The sequence below is a fragment of the Papio anubis genome, chromosome 2 (genome assembly GCF_008728515.1).
Source record: "Papio anubis isolate 15944 chromosome 2, Panubis1.0, whole genome shotgun sequence".
Lineage (NCBI taxonomy): Eukaryota > Metazoa > Chordata > Mammalia > Primates > Cercopithecidae > Papio > Papio anubis.
In genome coordinates this window covers 34,944,462-34,955,147 of record NC_044977.1, presented here as the reverse complement: position 1 = coordinate 34,955,147, position 10,686 = coordinate 34,944,462, and the positions used below count along the sequence as shown (strand labels likewise).

At 38.2% G+C, this 10,686-nt stretch overlaps 1 long non-coding RNA gene across 4 annotated transcripts in view; it reads right to left on the bottom strand.

The window, feature by feature from the left end:
* Nucleotides 1-12: 12 nt before the first annotated feature.
* LOC110742522 overlaps nucleotides 13-10,686 on the bottom strand; it is a 114,036-nt gene continuing 103,362 nt past the window's right edge. For all 4 annotated transcript variants that reach the window (XR_002520282.2, XR_002520283.2, XR_002520284.2 and 1 more), the window contains one exon: nucleotides 13-4,608. This is a non-coding gene — a long non-coding RNA (uncharacterized LOC110742522). The remainder of the gene's footprint in view (nucleotides 4,609-10,686) is intronic.

Here is a 10,686-nt window from a genome sequence, read left to right as displayed (position 1 = left end):
CCCTATGGCTAAAGTCAGCCCAAGTCCTCTTTGGCAGAGGCCATCCTGGATAAAATCAGCTGGACCACTGGCCTTAAGAAGCAGTGACACCATCTAGGTCTACCCTGAGCTGTGAAATCAGCTGGTTACTGAAAGTGAAGAGTAATTCTCAAAGAAAACAATTCTATTTTCTCTACAAAGTCTTCTCATCCATCTTCTTTTCTTTTTTTTTTTTTTTAAGAGGATGTCTCGCTCTGTTGCTGAGGCAAGGGTGCAGTGGCACAATCTTGGCTTACTACAGCCTCAACTTCCTGTGCTCAAGTGATCTCCCCACCTCAGCCTCCCAGGTAGCTGGGAGATAGCACTGTGAGCTATCCACAAGCATGTTCCACCATACCAGGAAATTTTTTGTAGAGATGGGTCTTGCTATGTTGCCCAGGCTGGTACCGAACTCCTAGGCTCAAGTGACCCTCTCACCTTGGCCTCCCAAAGTGCTGGATTACAGGCATGAGCCACCACATCCAGCCCCCATCTTCTTTCTCATAGAACTTTCTAGTTAGTCTGGCAATCTCTTCAAAGAAGTTATGTGCTTCTGTAGGCAGAAACAGTACCTTATGTTTGATTCCCTATAGCAGCTAAGACAAAAAATTTGTAAACCTAATTAAGAAATATTTTGATATTAGAGTTCTGGAAAGACAAAAAAAATTTAAAAACACAATTACTTTTGCACCAGCCTAACTCCCTGGTTGCTGCTTGGATATTGACAAGGAAAACCATTCTCCCTGGGCACAGTAGGTGCAGTTTTCTTTGCAAACTTCCCTGATTATACATTACATTTTGGGTATACATTAAATCAAGATTCCATTAGTGAGTTTATCTTATGTATTGGACCTTGTTTAGGCCAAAAAGTACAGATGGTTCAACTCCATCCTAATTAATCAAACTGTGAGAAGATGAAGTAGAGAAAGACCTAGAAACATGGGCAGAAACTATTTTGAGATCTTAAGATTACCCATATAACTTACACAGTCTGAATATTATAATTCTATATTCCAATTGACCTTCTTACCACCAAAGATCTACCCCAAACATGGTGGTTTCTCTGACCCTCTGCTCTGGTGATAAGTAGTTATTTGCAGCATTTTAGGTAGAAGTTAAAAACTGTATTAATTAAGGTTCTTTGGTTGCTAGCAACAGAAGCAAGCCTACTTAATTTGAGCAAGAATCATATTATTAGGAAGCTACGGGACAATGTACATGATCATAGAGAAGACTGAAGAAACCATCAAAAACCAGGTAGCTTCCAAAGTCTCAGCAGTATCTCCATGGACATCCTCTTTTAGAATGATTGGACTCTGCCTTTTGTTTTGTTTGTTTTTTAGGAGAGTGATTAGCTAAGTTTAGGGCACATGCTCATTGCTTGCCTGTCATGGAGCAGTAAGAAAGATAATCTGACGGAAAGAAACTCAGGGAAGCCCATACTTCCAAAGAGATGAGACAGGTACCTGAATTTGCCAAAACCAAGACTGTACTCAATGCAGGGAGAAGATCCACTCCCTCCTACCCACAAAATAGCAAAAAGCTTCAAGAAATTTGGAAAAGGATATTGAGTGCCTACAAAAAATAAATATTTACTACCACCATCACTCTCCTTTACCTTCTACTATAGAGGCATTATTGATTTATTCTCTCCAAGTCTGTTAAGCCTTAATTTTAAAAGTGGGGAAATTATGTGTGTCTGCTGTTTAGAATCTTGCTAATAAACTTATCGCATCAGTTAGCCTAATTTTCCCAGGATATTGCACCCATAAAAGTTTCTAAAATAAAATTTCTGCCTATTCTTCTCTGTCTCTGTGCAGCACAGCATGTAGTCCAGGTACTCAGTTTAGCAACATTTTGCAACATTGATACTATCCCCACCTGATTTGCTGAGAAGATGAATATAAGCAAAATGACATTGGTGGCTTTTCATATTTTCCCAGCTTAACAAAGGAAGGATTCTGTAAAATTAACATACAGTTGGATTGGAATAAGCAGCTAAAGCAACTGGCTGTGCAAGGTTTATAATGTCTGAACTCCCACCAAGCTGCTTCATCTCTCCATATGTCTCCTGGTCATTGGGAGCCAAATTTAGGATTTATAAAAACTCAGGGCAATGCCTTTTCTGGTCATGGTACCTGTAAGTGAGCAAATGATTAAGATGACCTACTACTTACTAAATCAACATGTTTAGTAGCTGTCATCCAGAAAACATGCCAGAGCCAAGATAGTACTTGTGTTCATACAAGGCCTTAAAAGAAAGATTCTGCATGTCCATGTTCTGCTATTCCTCTCCAATATTTACACATTATACTATGACAACATAATGTATATTTACTCTGATTACTAGGTCATTTTCACTTCCCAGCTATTTGGCTGATAATTGCTATTCACTGTGTTCCTAAATGCTAAATGACGAACACGCTGGTGCTGATGGAAGTTGTATGTGCCATTTTAGCACTGTGCCAGGAAAAGAAGCTGGGCATAGGGTGCCAACTGCAAAGCCTTACATTGTACTGACCAAAGCATAGGCCCTCATTTATCCATTCAACATTTCAGAAGTTGTAGCTGCAGTTATCTATTTAAGTCATTGAAATAATAATTTTTGTGATTTATTATACTGTTGGTTAGCCAATAAAGTCCAAAAGATACTGAATTATCTATGTTTTAATTGCTCCCCTACAATGAATATGGAATCCTGATCATTGCCCACTCCTTCTTCTTGGTTTTAAATTTATAAGCCAAAAATGTGGTTATCATTCATGTTGGTTTTAAATTACTTCAGATGTCTGTACCAGCTATAGGAACACACTGCTACCCTTTAGGATATGGCATTTCCTGCCCAGTAAAAACCCTTTGAAAAACTATGCCTCCTAAACTCCAATTTTAGATGCATCCTATCTGCAACTTTCAGGCCTAAGCAAAAAAAGGAAGAACATAAAAGCTGAGGATATCATGCCTGGCTTTGTTTCCTGAGGTTTGAGGTGAAGATCAGTAAGAGCGCTGGCATTACCTAATGAGTTTCATCCGTTCCGGTTTCAGGAGAATGTAAGTTCAGACATAGGTTTGCAGAGTCATGTGGAATAAAGAAGTCAGAGACTAAGGAGTTGAAGCAGAGAGATGAAATCAGGTTCTCTGTTAATAAGGCTCTATGCTCACTTGGTTTGCTATAGCCTTAATTTCCATTCAGAGTGTTTTATGGACAAGAGGACCAGCACATAAAGGCAGGCAGGAGAGAGAGGACCACAGCCAGGCTTGGTGTTCTGAAAGTTTGTTCAAAGTAGGCTACAGAATGAAAAATTAGACCCAGAGCTTGTCCCAGGGGTTTATAATTTAAATTAGGCAATCATTGCTGGGAGTTAATTACAGGTGTCCCATCAAAACCTACAGCAAAGTTTGGGAGTTTCTGATTACGGATATAGAGACACCTTGGAAGCAAGGAAAATATAAAATTTTTTAAAGGCACAAGAGAAATGAGAGACAGTAAATAATTGTTTTAAAAGAATGTGACGAATTCAAGAATAAGTGTTATGTTACCCATATATTTCGAAAAGTCAAAAAACAAGGAATGCCACTACTAGTGACAACAACAACAAAAGCTATTGTATAGCACCATTTTTTACAACTTCCTCATTTTGCCCATGCTTTCCACTTTCAAGTTAATTCTTTCAACAGGATTGTCTTATTTTGACATACAGATTACAATTACAAGATAGCATCCACCACCATTCACTCTGTTTTGGACTCCAAATATTTCTGGTGAGTTTGAGTTTAACCCTTTGTTCATCTTTCTTGTTATTGGTTTGACAGTTTAAAACATCGTGGAGAGATAACTGGGCTTGAGTAAGTACACAGGATTTCCACTCTTTTCTTAAAAACTAAGCGTGACATTAACCCCCTTGGGCCTTAGCATCTTCATTTGTAGGATAACATCCACCATACCTAGTTTAGGATTATTTCAGGAATCAAAATAGATGAATATCAAATATACTTTTGCAAAGCATAGGTTCAATGGGAGTTGATACTTTTTAATATATTTTTCTGATTTTATACAATTTGGACTGGCAGCTGTAAGTCATGGCTAAAAAGCCCAATTCCTCATTTCTGTGTAGCTGTTTGCTTGAGACAACTTCCCTCCACTAAGGTGCCAGCACCTCCCACATTCTTCTCTTGATTTATGATTTCCTAAATCTAGAAAATACATGGGAAATCGCTGAGTATATTCCTAGCATATACTGCTACCAAGATTCTTTCTATCTTCCTATAAGGATTACATTTTCCAAGATGGAATGTGCCACATTAGTCTATAGACACAAATACTTCCTATTCTGAAGTTTCATTGATTTCTCGATGCTATCTCAGAATAGCTGTGGAAGGACTGCTAAGAAATTGTGACGTCAATCAAAACACCACAAAAAGCAGCATGCTGTCATGGATACAATACCTTTGATGTATGGCAGGCACAGATTCTGGTAATTGATAAGTATTTTTCTTCAGGACTTCTCTTGTCTGGTTCAGCCATCATGCTGTTCGTTGGTTGGTTGGTTGGTTGGTTGGTTGGTTGGTTGGTTTTTCTCAATCTGGCTCCATCTGCATTATAAGTCATAGAGAGTGTTCCCAGACATAAGCATTAGTTTATTAGTCTCAGTGTGTGTTTGTGTCTTCATCCTTTCCTGTGCACTCAGTATTTTATCATCAAATTAGGAGATGTGATATTTTAATTAACAAGCAAAAGTCTTGCGTATTGACCCAGAAGTGTATTTTATCCATTGATTTTCATTCTAACATAATTGGATCTGTAATGCCACAGCCTCTTTGTCCATGAACATCCTACATGATACCTGGACAGTATAGCTAAAGACACACTTGGAGTGGTAGATAAAAGAGTAGAACAAACATGGGATTCTTAGCAACTGCCCAAAAACCCCTAATGCAGCAACCTGTGCTAAACTCCTGGCTCATATTCCAGAATGAGCCAGTCAGAGTGCCCTCTGACTGTAATACCTGGCTCCATTTTTCACATGTATCTCATCTACCAGATTTTCTGGTTTGAAAGAGGAATTTCAGAGTAATAAAAGCAGTGAATGGTGAAAGGCCTAATAATTATGGAGAAGACAGGATGGATGGTGGCAGAGAGCCAGCACAGGATGAGCCCTTGTGAGCACTTCTATCTTTCCTTGAGTAGCGGAAAGAGTTCAATCGCATTCATCAAAGATTAAAGTGCTTTGAGCTGCCCCTCCAGAGCACTTGGAAAGAGTCGTTGCCTTCTTCTCTCTCATCTAGAAACAGATTAAGTTTTTCCATCCATCTATTAATTTTCTACATCTGGTACAGTTTTTACAACTTTCCACCAGAGTTTCCTCTTCAAAAAGCATTGGTCATTCTGAGACAACCATTTCTCTTTCTCTGAAGAAGCTTTGGGAGGCTTTAGGGTGAGAAAGAGGAGAGGATAGAGTCCATGTGTGAAAAATGTGAAGATAAGTTTTGTTTTCATAATCCCTATTTCCTGTTCATATATCTGTAGAACTGTTCTGAAAATTAAATAGAATGAGTTGTGGGAGCAAACCTGAGTCATTCAACCCTGAGAGAAAGTGTGAGTCTGGATCAAGTTCAACTCAATTCAACAACTATTGATTGACTGCCCATGATGTGCTATCACAGGGTTATCAGGCTGAAAAGCAGAAAACCTACAGAGAGGAAACTGATAAAGCCTTTTTTGTCTGTTGTACTTGGTGTTAGCTGTTATACCTGAATCTTGACTAACAACTTAACTCATGAATTAGAGGAAGTTTTTGTGAGTTTTACTTTACAGTATGCATTCCCCCATCCCTTCTAATAGGATACTGCTTTTCCTCAAGAAACATCCCCTCACGTTCCATCCATGACATCCAGATAAAATGGATTCCATCTCCAGTAACAAAGGAAGGTGTGTACCCAGGCTAAGGTGATCAATGTAACATCCTCCTCTCGCTACAGTGAATGGTTCCAGGAAGAACACATAATGATACTAGAGTTGATCTAAGCTAATCCTGAGAATACATTCCAGAGTCACCACAAGAGAGACACGCAGTCTATGCTAGAGTTTCTGAAAGTATAGATTAAGGGCCTGAAGCTGCTGGCAACCATATTGACACCAAAAGGAAGAGTCTCCCTGAGAAAAGACTTACTGCAGAGACAAGCAAAGTCAAGTACCAAAAGACAAAATTGTAAAGACAGTTTTAGCCCCCAACTTTTCTTTTTGTATTTTTTTTTTGGAAGGCAGAAAGAGGCTTTTAAAAATTATTTATTTATTTATTTATTTATTTAATGTTACTTTAAGTTCCAGGATACATATGCAGAATGTGCAGGTTGGTTACATAGGTATGTGTGTGCCATGGTGTTTTGTTGCATCTATTGACCCATCCTCTAAGTTCCCTCCCCTCACCACCTCACCTCCAACAGGCCCTGGAGTGTGTTATTCCCCTTCCCGTGTCCATGTGTTCTCATTGTTCAACTCCCAATTATGAGTGAGAACATGCAGTATTTGGTTTTCTGTTCCTTTGTTAGTTTGTTGAGAATGATGGCTTCCAGCTTCATCCATGTCCCTGCAAAGGACATGATCTCATTCCTTTTTATGACTGTATAGCATTCCATGGTATCTATGTACCACATTTTCTTTATCCAGTCTATCACTGATGGGCATTTGGGTTGGTTCAATTACTTTGCTGTTATAAATAGTGTTGCAGTAGACATATGTATGCATGTGTCTTTATAATAGAATGATTTATATTCATTTGGGTATATAGCCAGTAATGGAATTGCTGGGTCAAATGGTATTTCTGGTTCTAGATCCTTGAGGAATTACCACACTGTCTTCCACAATGGTTGAACTAATTTACATTCCCACCAACAGTGTAAAAGCATTCATATTTCTACACAGCCTTGCCAGCATCTATTGTTTCTTGACTTTTTAATAATTGCCATTCTGACTGGCATGAGATGGTATCTCATTGTTATTTTGATTTGCATTTCTCTAATGATCAGTAATGTTGAGCTTTTTTTCATATGTTTGTTGGTCACATGTAAGTTTTCTTTTGAGAAGTGTCTGTTCATATCCTTCACCCACTTTTTGATGGGGTTGCTTTTTTCTTGTAAATTTGTTTAAGGTCCTTGTAAATTCTGGATATCAGACCTTTGTCAGATGGGTAGATTGCAAAAAGTTTCTCCCATTCTGTAGGTTGCCTGTTCACTCTGATGATAGTTTCTTTTGCTGTGCAGAAGCTCTTTAGTTTAATTAGCTCCCATTTCTCAATTTTGTCTATCATTGCAATTACTTTTGGCATTTTCTTCATGAAGTCTTTGCCCATGCCTGTGTCCTGAATGGTATTCTCTAGGTTTTCTTCTAGGGTTTTTATGGTTTTAGGTTTCACATTTAAGTTTTTATTCCACCTTGAGTTACTTTTGCATAAGATGTAAGGAAAGGGTCCAGTTTCAGTTTTCTGCATATTGCTAGTCAGTTTTCCCAGCACCATGTGTTAAATAGGAGATCCATTCCCCACTGCTTGTTTTTGTCAGGTTTGTCAAATATCAGATGGTTGTGGATGGTGCTGTTATTTTTGAGATCTCTGTTCTGTTCCATTGGTCTATATGTCTGTTTTGGTACCAGTAACATGCTGCTTTTGCTACTGTAGCCTTGTAGTGTAGTTTGAAGTCAGGTAGCATGATGCCTCCAGTTTTGTTCTTTTTGCTTAGGAGTGTCTTGGCTATCCAGGGTCTTCTTTGATTCCATATGAAATTTAAAGTAGTTATTTTCTAATTCCGTGAAGAATATCAATGGTAACTTGATGGAAATAGCATTGAATCTATAAATTACTTTGGGCAGTATGGCCATTTTCACGATATTGATTCTTCGTACCCATGAGGATGGAATGTTTTTCCATTTGTTTGTGTCCTCTCTTATTTCCTTGAGCAGTGATTTGTAATTCTCCTTGAAGAGGTCCTTCACATCCCTTGTTAGCTGTATTTCTAGGTATTTTATTCTCTTTATAGCAATTGTGAATGGGAGTTCATTCATGATTTGGCTCTCTGCTTGTCTATTGTTGGTGTAAAGGAATGCTTGTGATTTTTGCACATTGACTTTGTATCCTGAGACTTTGCTGAAGTTGCTTATCAGCTTAAGATGTTTTGGGGCTGAGATGATGGAATTTTCTAAATATAAAATCATGTCATCGGCAAACAGAGGCAATTTAATTTCCTCTTTTCCTATTTGAATACCCTTTATTTCTTTCTCAGGCCTGATTGCCTTGGACAGAACTTCCAATACTATGTTAAACAGGAGTGGTTAAAGGGCATTCTTGTCTTGTACTGGTTTACTAGGGGAATGTTTCTGCCTTTTGCCCATTCAATATGATACTGGCTATGGGTTTGTCATAAATAGCTCCTATTATTTTGAGATATGTTCCAGCAATACTTAGTTTATTGAGAGGGTTTGTTTTCTGTTTGTTTGTTTTTTGAAATGGAGTATCATTCTGTGGCCCAGGCTGGAGTACAGTGGCGCAATCTCAGCTCACTGCAGCCTCCACCTCCTGGGTTCAAGCAATTCTCCTGCCTCAGCTCCAGAGTAGCTGGGGTTACAGGCGTGCACCACCACACCTAGATAATTTTTGTATTTTTAGTAGAGACAGGGTTTCACTACATTTGCCAAGCTGGTGTCAAAATCCTGACCTCAAGTTATCCACCAGTTTCAGCCTCCCAAAGTGCTGTAATTACAGGTGTGAGCCACCACACCTGCCCAATTGAGAGTTTTTAACATGAAGCGATGTTGAATTTTATCAAAGGCCTTTTCTGCATCTATTGAGATAATCACGTGGTTTTTGTCTTTGGTTCTATTTATGTGATTGATTACATTTATTGATTTGCGTATGTTGAACCAGCCTTGTATCACAGGGATGAAGCCGACTCGATTGTGCTGGATAAGTTTTTTTGCTGTGCTGCTGGATTCGGTTTGCCAGTATTTTATTGAAGATTTTTGCATTGATGTTCATCAGGGATACTGGCCTGAAGATTTCTTTTTTTGTTATGTCTCTGCCCAGTTGTGGTATCAGGATAATGTCGGCTTCATAAAATAAGCTAGGGATGAGACCCTCCTCTTCATTTGTTTGGAACAGTTTCAGAGGAAGGAACTCCTCTTTGTACCTCTGTAGAATCTGGCTGTCCATCCATCTGGTCCTGGACTTTTTTTGGTTGGAATTTATCCATTTCTTCTAGATTTTCTAGTTTATTTGCATAGAGGTATTTACAGTATTCTCTGATGGTAGTTTGTATTTCATTGGGGTCAGTGGTGATATCCCATTTATCATTTCTGATTGCATCTATTTGAATCTTCTCTCTTTTCTTCTTTATTAGTCTAGCTAGTGGTATGTTTATTCTGTTAAGTTTTTCAAAAAACCAGCTCTTGGATTCACTGATTTTTTGGAGGGGTTTTTGTGTCTCTACCTCCTTCAGTTCTGCTCTGATCTTAGTTATATCTTGTCTTCTGCTAGTTTTTGGATTAGTTTGCTCTTGCCTGTCTAGCTCTTTTAATTGTGATGTTAGGTTGTCAATTTGAGATCTTTCTAGCTTTCTGGTGTGGGCATTTAGTGCTGTAAATTTCCCTTTTAACATTGCTTTAGCTGTGTCCCAGAAATTCTGGTACATTGTGTATTTGTTCTCATTGGTTTCAAAGAACTTCTTGATTTCTGCCTTAATTTCATTATTTACCTCGGAGTCATTCAGGAGCAGGTTGTTCAAGTTTCATGTAATTGTGTGGTTTTGAGTGAGTTTCTTAATCCTGAGTACTAATTTGATTGCACTGTAGTCTAAGAGACTGTTTGTTATGATTTCAGTTTTTTTGCATTTGCTGAGGAGTGTTTTACTTCCAATTATGTGGTCAATTTTAGAATAAATGCCAGATGGCACTGAGAAGAATGTATATTCTGTTGATTTAGGGTGGAGAGTTCTGTAGATGTTTATCAGGTCCATTTGATCCAGAGCTGAGTTCAAGTTCTGAATGTCCTTGTTAATTTTCTGTCTCATTGATTTGTCTAATATTGACAGTGAGGTGTTAAAGTCTTCCACTATATTATTGTGTGAGAGTTTAAGTCTCCTTGTAGGTCTCTAAGAACTTGTCTTATGAATCTGGGTGCTCCTGTATTGGGTGCATATATATTTAGAATAGTTAATTCTTTTTGTTGCATTGATGCCTTTACCATTATGTAATGCCCTTCTTTGTCTTTATGATCTCTGTTGGTTTAAAGTCTGTTTTGTCAGAGACTAGGATTGCAACTCCTGCTTTTTTTTTTCTTTGCATTTGCTTGGTAAATATTTTATTTTGAGCCTATGTGTGTCTTTGCAGGTTATATGGGTCTCCTGAATACAGCCCACTGATGGGTCTTGACTCTGTCCAATTAGCCAGACTGCATCTTTTAATTGAGACATTTAGTCCATATACATTTAAGGTCAGTATTGTTATGTGTGAATTTGATCCTGTCATCATGATGGTAGCTGGTTATTTTGCACACTAGTTGATGCAGTTTCTTCATAGTGTCATTGGTCTTTACATTTTGGTGTATTTTTGCAGTGGCTGGTACTGTTGTTTTTGTTTGGTTTTGTTTATTCGGTTTTGTTTTTTTGTTTTTTTGTTTTCTATAT